Source organism: Myotis myotis, unplaced genomic scaffold (assembly GCF_014108235.1).
Source record: "Myotis myotis isolate mMyoMyo1 unplaced genomic scaffold, mMyoMyo1.p scaffold_m19_p_9, whole genome shotgun sequence".
NCBI lineage: Eukaryota > Metazoa > Chordata > Mammalia > Chiroptera > Vespertilionidae > Myotis > Myotis myotis.
In genome coordinates, this window is record NW_023416401.1 from 49,349,627 (window position 1) to 49,360,163 (window position 10,537).

Genomic DNA, 10,537 nt, shown 5'->3' on the forward strand with positions numbered 1-10,537 from the left:
AAGGTCAACATTAAGCTAGCAGTCACTGAAACCAGGAAATTGTATCAATCACAAAAGGGGCCCCAGAATAGAACTTTAAGGAATGTTAATAGGTAAAGGGCAAGCAGAGGGAGAGTTGCAGAGTGTTGTGTCCTGGCAGCAGGGGACAAAAGCACTTTAACAACGTCCTCAGAAAAGCAGGGTCAAGAGGTCTAGGGCACTGCTGAATTTTGTGTCTTAACAGTTGGGGACCTGGAGCCCCACTGTTGCAGTGTGACAAACAGCGCCATCTAGTGGACAGTAGATGAATAGACGAGAGAAGACCGATTTTCTTGATTGGTAATCACCTTGATTTGGAGGTGAGGTGAACCTCAGAGATAATAGGTATTTTACGGGAGAAGCATAGGCCACTAGGACTAAGTCTGATTCCCCACTAGGTCTAAGTCATGTCAGTTCTCTACTGAGAGAGCTGGACTAGTACCTGGCTAGTCAGCTCCCAAGCCTCATTATGCTCTACTGCTCGCCAAGGGGACTGCAGGTCAGAGAAAGCACTCAGACCCTAAGGAACTTGTGACGGAGGTGTCCCTGGGGTCTCCCTGCTCTTTAGGGCTTACACAGGGCTTGGATGAAATCCCTGTTCTCTGTCCTGAGGCTGTCCAACACCTTCCCAAGGCCGCTGTGAATTCCCAGACACTTCTGGTTCCCGAATCTTCCTCCAGTGAATCCCCATCCACAATTCTATCTTTTAATGCAGTTTTTTATCTCAGCCTTGTCGTCAACCCAAGCATGGAACAAACCTTCTCTGTGGTTCCAGGGTTAAGATCATCAAGAACATTTCACCTGAGGCCAACATGCAGGTGGAGGAGAACTGGACATTACCAAGCCCTTTCCCCAGCAGTGTTTTAACTATTCCACCATATCACATGGGTTTCTCTTCTCTTCTCCTTCTTCTCTAACATTTTCAGGGAGAAAACCATTTTTTCACATTGTCTTTTATAAAGAGTGTGACCATATAATTAATCTTCCAAACCAGGACACTTTTGAAAATGACAAGGGTACCAAAAATAATTAAACGTGTAGATATAGATGATATAAATGGGTCTAGATATAGATATGGATGATATAGTTATATGAAATCTTTACTTGACTAATAAATTGGTTTTATTTTATTGAAAGGCCTTTAAATGGTCCTATACAAATGGACAAAGAGGTGGCTTGAAGAAATGGTCTCTAAATAGAGATAAAGAGACTGTACTTGTTTTGGGTAACCGAATCCTGTACCTTTCAGTTGCATTTTGTTCACTATCAGTTGAAAGTCTCCAGTCAAAGCATTTAGGAACAGAGCACCATAAAACCTTAGCTTTTGGTGCTCTTTTTGTATAGGACCATTAAAATGGTCCTATACAAAAACTATTTTCAAAAATAAAATTCTCTTAAAAATAGCATGTATCTGTGCACACTAAGTAAAATGTGAGAAAGGAAAAAACTTCCTTGAATTGATTAAACATTAAAAATATAACAGACATGAGCAGAATAATTATAGTTGGCTAATTTAAACAGTTTTAGTACTGGTCTCTAAATCTGTCTCACTATCATTTCTCTGAAGAATGTAGTTTTGCAATATTATGTATTATTATTTTTTATTTATTTAAATATCTTTTTACTTATTTTAGAGAAGGGAGAGGAAGGGAGAGATAAAAACATCCATGAGAGAAACAAGCAACTGCCTCCTCCATACCCCCTACTGGGCATCAAGCCAGCAACCCTGGCATGTGCCCTGGCCAGGAATTGAACCTGTGACCTTTTATTGCATGGAACAAAGCTCAATCCTCTGAGCTACACCAGCCAGGCATGATGTATTGATTTTAATTCTTTCATAAAACTGCCAGAAATTGTCTTCAAAGTTGCATTTAATGATTAATAAAGTTGAAATTATTAAGAAAATAGTCTCTCTAGAGGTGCTGGAATACCCGGTGAAGCTCAGGGTAAATTCTGCTGCATGAGGGTTATTCTTGATTAGAAATTCCTGTATTTCAATACTTAAAGAATCTAGTTTCAACAGTGTCACGGGTACAGTCTCTTTATCTCTATTTAGAGACCATTTCTTCAAGCCACCTCTTTGTCAAATAGTTCTCTCTATTCATGAAACTTTGGAACATTTCACCATATTTAGATTGTGCAAAAAGGAGGGTCTCGTTTTATTCTATTCTGGGCAATAAATATAAATCCATTCAATTCAAAAAAGCAATTTCTGTCAGAAGATTCTTTCCACAAATTGAGATATTCTAAAGTGCATTTATAGAATTTCAAGCTTAAATCTTGTGCACATTTAAGCAACTCTCGTTCTTAAATTTGTTCCATTTCCCCCTTTCTTTTTCAGTAATCAATTTAAAACGTCTTCCTATGAGTTTTGTTTTCAATAGTTGTAAATAGCTAAAAGCACCAAAAGCTAAGGTTTTATGGTGCACTGTTCCTAAATGCTTTGACTGGAGACTTTCAACTGATAGTGAACAAAATGCAACTGAAAGGTACAGGATTCGGTTACCCAAAACAAGAACAGAACCTTTTTCTTCTTTTAATTAAATTGATTGGGGTGACATTGTTCAAGATGAACATATAGGTTTCAGGTGTGGGTTTCTATGTTACAAGATCTGTATATTGCCCTGTGTGTCCATCACCCAAAGTCAAATCTTCTCCTATCACCTTAAGACAGAACCTTAAGACTATTGTAGGATATGAGTTGATTTACAACATAATTTTTTGAAGATTCAAGCATTTCCAAAATCCAATGTATGATGGCCTCACAAATACTCTGTGATTACTCTGTGTGTACATTTCAAAATGTATAAATTTTTGCAACTGCAACTCTGATTTTGGCAGAGTAGCACAATATATTTGGACACAATTATGAGTTTTATGAACACCACCATCTTTTCCAACTCTATTGTTTTTCATAAGAGTTTTTATTTAGCAAAGAAAATTATTTTCATTATAATACTGAAGTCACTAAAGTTTCTATTTATGTTATCACTATAAAAAGTAATAATTTTATCTTTAATGTTGAACCTTTTAACTAAATTTACTATTGAATTCATAATAATGTCAGATGTTTTTCATTTGATGAACTAAAATTCCAAAAGCTTTATGAACCAGACAAGAAAAAGGGAACCACTATTAAAATTAACATAAACCATTTTCCATTTGAAACAGCTCATGACAGTGATATATAGCTGACATTGTCAACTGTTTGGGGCATTCTTCTTCTAATGGAACAACACATCTATAGCTATTGCTCTGCTTGACCCCTGTGCATGAAAAACTTAGAATGGAAAACAAGTTAACTAATTTAGAAAAGCAGTCACATGATATCTGAATGAAAAATGACACTTCCCAGCGTGCTGCATAACAGTCCCTTCTCAATGTGATATATATATATATATATATATATATATATATATATATATATATATATATATTTTCAGTTGTGGATACAGTGGAATGTTATTCAGACATAAAAAAGGAAATCCTGCCTTTTGTGACATGAATGGACTTTGAGGGCATTGCACTAAGTGAAATAAGCAGCTTCCATTCTCACAAATCCCTCATACACATTGCACCTATCAACGAGGCCTAAGGTAAGCTTCTCTGCTTTGCTTACACTGTGCTCTCCTTGTTTCTTCATTAATTAGTGCCTGCCCTCCTTTAAGATTCAGTCCAAACCCTGGAGTATCCCTCAGGGTGAGCTAAGGACCCTCCCTCCGTGCACTCTAATTACCTCCTTTCTGCTCGTTTGCTGAATGACCATGACCTCTGTGTCTAATTCATGTTTTGTTTTTCATTCCCCACATTTTGGCCAGTGTCTAACACAGTTAATGTTTATCTAATGAATTAATGGATAAATGAAAGATTAAGTTGATGAAAATTGTCTTGACAACTTTGTGAACAAGATGGAGATAGGAAATAATAGTCTAGTTAGGTCATTTCATAGTTAGGTAGGCAAACAGCTTTGCCTATTTATGTCCTATATAATTTTATTTAATGAAGAAATAATTCGTTATTGAAGCTGAAGTGCTTAAGATGATTGAAAACAGCATTGTCAAGTTTGTTTGCTACCTATTGTAACTCCATTATTGGTGCTTATGTTCCCACTTGAAGGAATGTTAGGGCAAAGAGAATCATGCTTGGAATGGGCTCACATTTGTCAACTCACAAAGGCTGACTCCAGCCAGCAACTTGGCAATGGCGCCTCCCCAAGGATGGGGAAACCTGTTCTCCACCTGGAAAGCCATTGACCTAATTACTCTGCCCATTTAGTTCCTGCTTTCCCCTAAGTCAGCAGAGAAGGAGAATTAAGGGCCTGGGAAAACAGGTCATCCCAGTGCCCCACAACCTGCCTTCAGTGTTTGGTCAAACTTTGCAATCAACACCAGCCTCTTGAAAAAGGAAAGAATGCCTGTTTATTCAGGTGCAGGGAGCAAAGTGCCCAGCTCCCACCATGTCTAAGCTTTGGTCCTTAGGCATAAAACTACCTTCATCCATGTGCCCTCCTTAAGAAGTGATAGAGTCCTAGCCAGTTTGGCTCAGTGGATAGAGCATCAGCCTGTGGACTGAAAGGTCCCAGGTTCTATTCTGGTCAAGGGCACATGCCCGGGTGGCAGGCTCAAGCCCCATTAGAGGTGTGTAGGAGGCAGTCAATCAATTATTCCCTCTCATCATTGATGTTTCTATCTCCCTGCCTCTTTGAAATCAATAAACATATATTTTAAAAAATAATAAGTGATATAAGTAGAGATGGTGTGGAAATGATCCCTTTTGGAATGTGAGTTGACTGAAGAGGAGGCCAGGATAAAACCAAGGAATCGAGTTAGGTCTCAACTCATTATCACAGCAAGCAGGATGCTCACTGCAACAGTCCCAGCTGTTACAGGTGCTCAGCATGCTTACAGAGATTTCCCTGCACACTAGCCCACTCCCTAGATAGTTATGTCTCCATAAGCATGACTATTTCTCATCTGCTCACTTGTCCCTCTCCCTCCCCACCACCCCACACACACACCAGGGCCAGGGATCAAACCTGCAAGCCAGGTACATGCCCTGGAGAGTGGAAGGGAGGGAGGAAAAGAGAGACTGAGAAATATTGATATGAGAGAGACACATCAATTGATTGGTTGCCTTCTGCACGAGCCCTGACTAGGAAGGGAGATTGAACCTGAAACCCAGGTATGTGCCCTTGACTGGTGCTGATGCTCTAACCACCAGCCAGGACTATCTACTTTATATATATATATATATATATATATATATATATATATATATATATATATATATATATATATATATATATATATATACACACATATATATATTTCAGAGAGGAAGGGAGAGGAAAAGAGAGATGGAAACATCAATGATGAGAGTGAATCATTGATCAGCTGTCTCCTGCATACCCCTACTGGGGATCGAGCCCACAACCCAGGCATGTGCCCTGACCAGGAACTGATCTGTGACTTCTTGGCTCCTGGGTCATAGCCAGGATGCCATAACGCATCACGACCGGACCATTAGCATATTAGCTCTTTATTAGCTCCAATCAGCACGAGGCTGTCTGCTCAAGCCACTGGGCATTTCTCCAAAGACGGGGTGGAAGTGGGGAGGAGCCCAGAGGAGGCAGGACCATCCTATGCTGGGGAGGGCGGGGGTGAGAGCCCGTAGTGCCCCCCTCACCAGTCCTTTGCCATCCACCGCTTGCACTCAGAGCACCCCGACACCCACCTGCCAGAGGAAGGAGCACAGTGCGGCAGGTGGGAGGCTTCCACGCTCTCCTCCGGCTCCATGATGGGCAGAGCCACCACGTTGCTCTGGAGATGGGGCGGAAGAGGGGAGGCGCCTGGAGAAGGCAGGACCAGCCCAAGGCGACTCAAGGATGGGCAGCGCCGTGCAATTTCGCGCACTGGGCTCCTAGTCTTGTATAACTGAAACTTTATATCCCCATTTCCCCCCCCTCCCTGCTCCTGGCAACTGCCATTTAACTCTGCTCCATGGGCTTATGGGACAAATGAGGAGGCTCCGTCTAGGCTACATAGATATGGCAAGGGACATGCCTACAAGTATCTTATCCCTAGTGGAGAGTGAGGCCATCTACTTTTTCTGTTCTAGGACTTGGATCAAGAACAGTGGTTTACTTTCAGTAGGACACTTTGTTCTCCTCACTTGAAAGGACTCACAAATTGAGGCAGCTGCTATTGTCCAGGTGGAGGACAGAGACAGGGAGGAAGCCATTGAACAGGGAAATGTCCATCTATTCAATCTTTCACATCAGTGGGGTGGGTGGAGGGCAAGAATGTTGTAGAAACCAGTTCAAATACCTAAAACTAAAAAAAAAAGGAAGCCTTTCAAATCTGGTGGGAATAGCAAATGCCATACAGTTGACTGAATATGACCCCTAGGGAAAAGCTCAGAATTGCAGAAAACGTATTAGACTTAATCAGAAATGTTTGAAAAGTAAACACTCCTCGAAAGTTTGCTTATTCTATAAATATTTAGCTAAGACTTATCTTTATCTACATTCATTGTCTTGTATTTAACCTAATATTTCATTTTTAACATAAACAGAAGTAAATCTGCCCTTGTAGGTAAATGGTTAGTTCACCCAGTAAAAAGTTTTAATGTAATCAAGTACACAGAGATTAAACCTGTGGGCTCTGGAATCAGAGTCGGAGGTTAAACCCTAACCACACAACTCAGCCATGTGTGCTTAGCAAGTTTCTTCATGTCTCTCCTCTCAGTGCCCTCCACCTCAGGCAGGTCCTCGTGGGACTGTTGTGGAAACTGAATTTGTAATGTGTCATGCTGGCAGTGGGGTTGAGAAGATTCCTAGTTGAAAAAGTAATCATTACTAATAATTATTTTAAGATAATATTATTTTTTGAAATCAATAATTATCCTATCTAATAATAGAGAAACATGGTAATTAACCGTAACTTCGCTACCCTTCCCATTGGCTAATCAGCGAGATATGCAAATTAACTTCCAACCAAGATGGCGGCCTGCAGCCAGGCAGCTGAGGTGAACAGGAGGCTTGCTTGCTCCAGTGATGGAGGAAGCCAAGGTTCCCCGCCTGCCGCTGCTGGGCTCTGAGCTTGTACTCTAAGAAACAGTATTGCAATTATAGAAGCTAAACAAACCCAGATACCTGCTTTCAGCAGCCGAGGTCTCAGAGCTGGAGCCGAGCCTCAGAGCTAAAGCCAGCTCTCAGTTCCAGTGACAGCCATAGAAGGTAAATAAATCCCAGAATTAAAAATAAAGAAAAAAAGGAGAGGTAGGGAGCTTCAGTCACCTGCCAGCCTGAAAACGGCCCTCAGCCCCTCACCCAGACTGGCCAGGCACCCCAGTGGGGACCCCCACCCTGAAGGGGGTGTGACCAGCTGCAAACAGCCATCATCCCCTCATCCAGGCTGGCCAGGCACCCCAGTGGGGACCCCCCCCCCCCGAAGGGGGTGTGACCTTCTGCAAACAGCCATCATCCCCTCATCCAGGCTGGCCAGGGACCCAAACGGGACCCCCACCTTGAAGGGGGTGTGACCAGCTGAAAACAGCCATCAGCCCATCATCCAGGCTGGCCAGGCACCCAAGTGGAACCCCCACCCTGATCCGGGACACCCTTCAGGGCAAACCAGTCAGCCCCCACCCATGCACCAGGCCTCTATCCTATATAGTAAAAGGGTAATATGCAAACTGACCCTAACAGCAGAAGGACTGGGAATGACTGGTCACTATGACACACACTGACCACCAGGGGGCAGACGCTCAATGCAGGAGCTGCCCCCTGGTGGTCAGGGCGCTCTCACATGGGAGGAGCTCTGTCCAGCCACAAGCTAGGCTGATGGCTGCCAGTACAGCGGTGGTGGTGGGAGCCTCTCCTGCCTCCTCAGCAGCACTAAGGATCTCTGACTGCAGCTTAGGTCTGCTCCCTCTGGCAAGTGGGCATCCCCTGAGGGCTGCAGGGCTGCCAGAGGGATGTCTGATTGCCATCTTAGGCCCAATCCCCTGGGGAGTGGGCCTAAGCCAGCAGGTGGTCATCCCCTGAGGGGTCCCAGACTGCGAGAGGGCACAGGCCTGGCTGAGGGACCCCCCCTCCCACCCCCCACCCCCGAGTGCACAAATTTTTGTGCACCGGGCCTCTAGTTATTTAATAATAAAAGATAAAACAATAAATAACAATCCATGAGAAATAGAAATAATAGTAACCATTAATAATAATAATTAAGGAAAACCACTTTGGAAAACTCCTTGGCAGTATCTACCAAAGCTGAATATTTGTATCACGTATGACTCAGTAATCCCATTCTGAAGTAGGTGTGTGTATGTGTGTATGTGCGCGTGCACGCGCACGTGTGTGTGTGTGTGTGTGTGTGTGTGTGTGTGTGTGTGTGTAGATAGATAGAGGCAATATTTTTATAGCTCCAACTTTGTTAGGACCATTGCAAGGCAGCTCTGATGTTGACAACTTAGCCTTGGCCACTGCCATCATCAGACCACCTGGACACCAGTGCTCATCACACAACCACAATTTCGATCTGAACTCCTGCTTTTTCCTGCAGGTTCCACAACCACTCTGAGCCCCATGTGCATCATTTTGTTTTCCTTCCATAACCAATGAGCACATGCCTCTCCTTGTGGGCTCCCTTCCCCCACTCTGTCCATCCACATGGGACTGAGGCTCCAGGCCCTTCCAAAATCCCACTTCCTCCTCAGTGCTTTCTGGGCCTAGCCATCTGAGTCAGAAGTCTGCTATCTGCCAGTGACCACCAGGTAGCCTGGGCTCTCAGGGCAGGAAAGAGGACCTACTGTTCTTGATGTCCTGCTGGGGAGGAGCACAGGGCCAAGGTGGTTTGTCTTCTCTTTTGTTTTGTTTTTTCCTGAAGAACAGGGACAAACTGATTGTTTTGGCAACAATGGTGTCCAGGGGGCCTATGTGATATAAGACTTTAAAGCCATCCAGAGGAGCCTGCCCCAAAGGCCATAAGTCATAGAGCAAGGAGTGTGGGCTTTAGGGTCAGACAGAGCTGCGGCCAAATCCTGCTGTTTACCAATTTGGTCCTTTATCAACTCCTTTGAGCCCATATTTCCTCATGAAATAGATGAATAGATGAACTAGCCCCTATCAGTAGGGTTATTGTGAAAATGAGCAAATGGAGTAACGTCCATAAAGCACCTTTACATGCCGGGAGCCGGTCCATCCTTGCTGTTTCAAAGGACCTGGCATATATGGCATACTGTCCTTAAAATGTTTGCTCACCTTCTTGGCACTATGTGTTTTAACCAAGGTGTCTCTGAGAACGGTTGTTTCCCCAAGTATGGATTTTCCCCTGAAGTTAGGGAGGGAATAAAACCTCTTAACTAAGTGCCAGGCGGGTAATTAATCACTTTAACTATGAACAATCATGCTTAAGCTACATAATCTTTACTCCCTGGAATGGAGATAAGAAACGCCCTAACCTTTGTAATAGAGATTGATAGGATTGAATCAACTGGTATAAATACAGATGTAATAAGACAGCAAGAGACAGAACTTAGAATACGGAACCGAGAGAGACAGAACCTAGGCACAGAACCTACACAGAACGTTCTCTAGAGACAGAAGAACTTCGCTGGAGAGAACATGGCAAAAGATCCTGGACAGAAACTGGCCTCAGAACCTAGAGACAGAACCTAGCGAGAGAACATGGCAAAAGATCCTGGACTGAACCTGACTACAGAAATTGGCAAGAGAACCTGACTAGAACCTGGTAACAGAACCTGGCTGGAGAACCTGGAGAATCTAGCAAGAGAACATGGACACAGAACCTGGCTGGAGATACTAACCAGAACTTCGCTGGAGATCCAGAGCAGAACTTGGCTGGAGAACCTGGCTGGAGAACCTAGCAAGAGAACATGGACACAGAACCTGGCTGGAGATCCTGGCTAGAGATCCTGGCTAGGCTGCAGATCAACTGAACGCTGTCACCATGTCATTCCTTCTTCGCCGACTCCGTCCACACCTTTGGGGACCCCTGGACCCACTGGGGTTGGACCCCAGCATTTACATACACCATCTGGCCCTCAAAAGACGCTCTACAAATGGACCTAATCAGGCAGTTATATCTAGAGATGTTTTGGTTGACAGAAACGGACTACCAGAATGAGATGAATCTTTGAGAATTCCAAACTAGAGAAGGCATAGAGGAGAGAGGAATTCTTCCAGGTACATTCAGTGGCCATCTGTCAAGGGTGAGTGACAGTTGGAAAATGAGGGCATCAAGCACAGAGGTCAGAGCCAGAGCTCTGGGCTCAGTCGGACAGAGGTCAAACCTAGGCATCAGCTTCCATTAGCCCTATGACCTTGAGCTGATTATACAGCTATTCTGTGTCTCAGTATCCTCACTTATAAGACAGTGTCACGGTTTCCTCCGCATATATGTGCTGTGATGAGTAAATGAGACAATGTCCTTGCAGCCAGTTTGTTGGCAGACTGGACTGGCAGAGTGCTAAGAAATGCAGCTAAAGTCTTTGTTTCCAG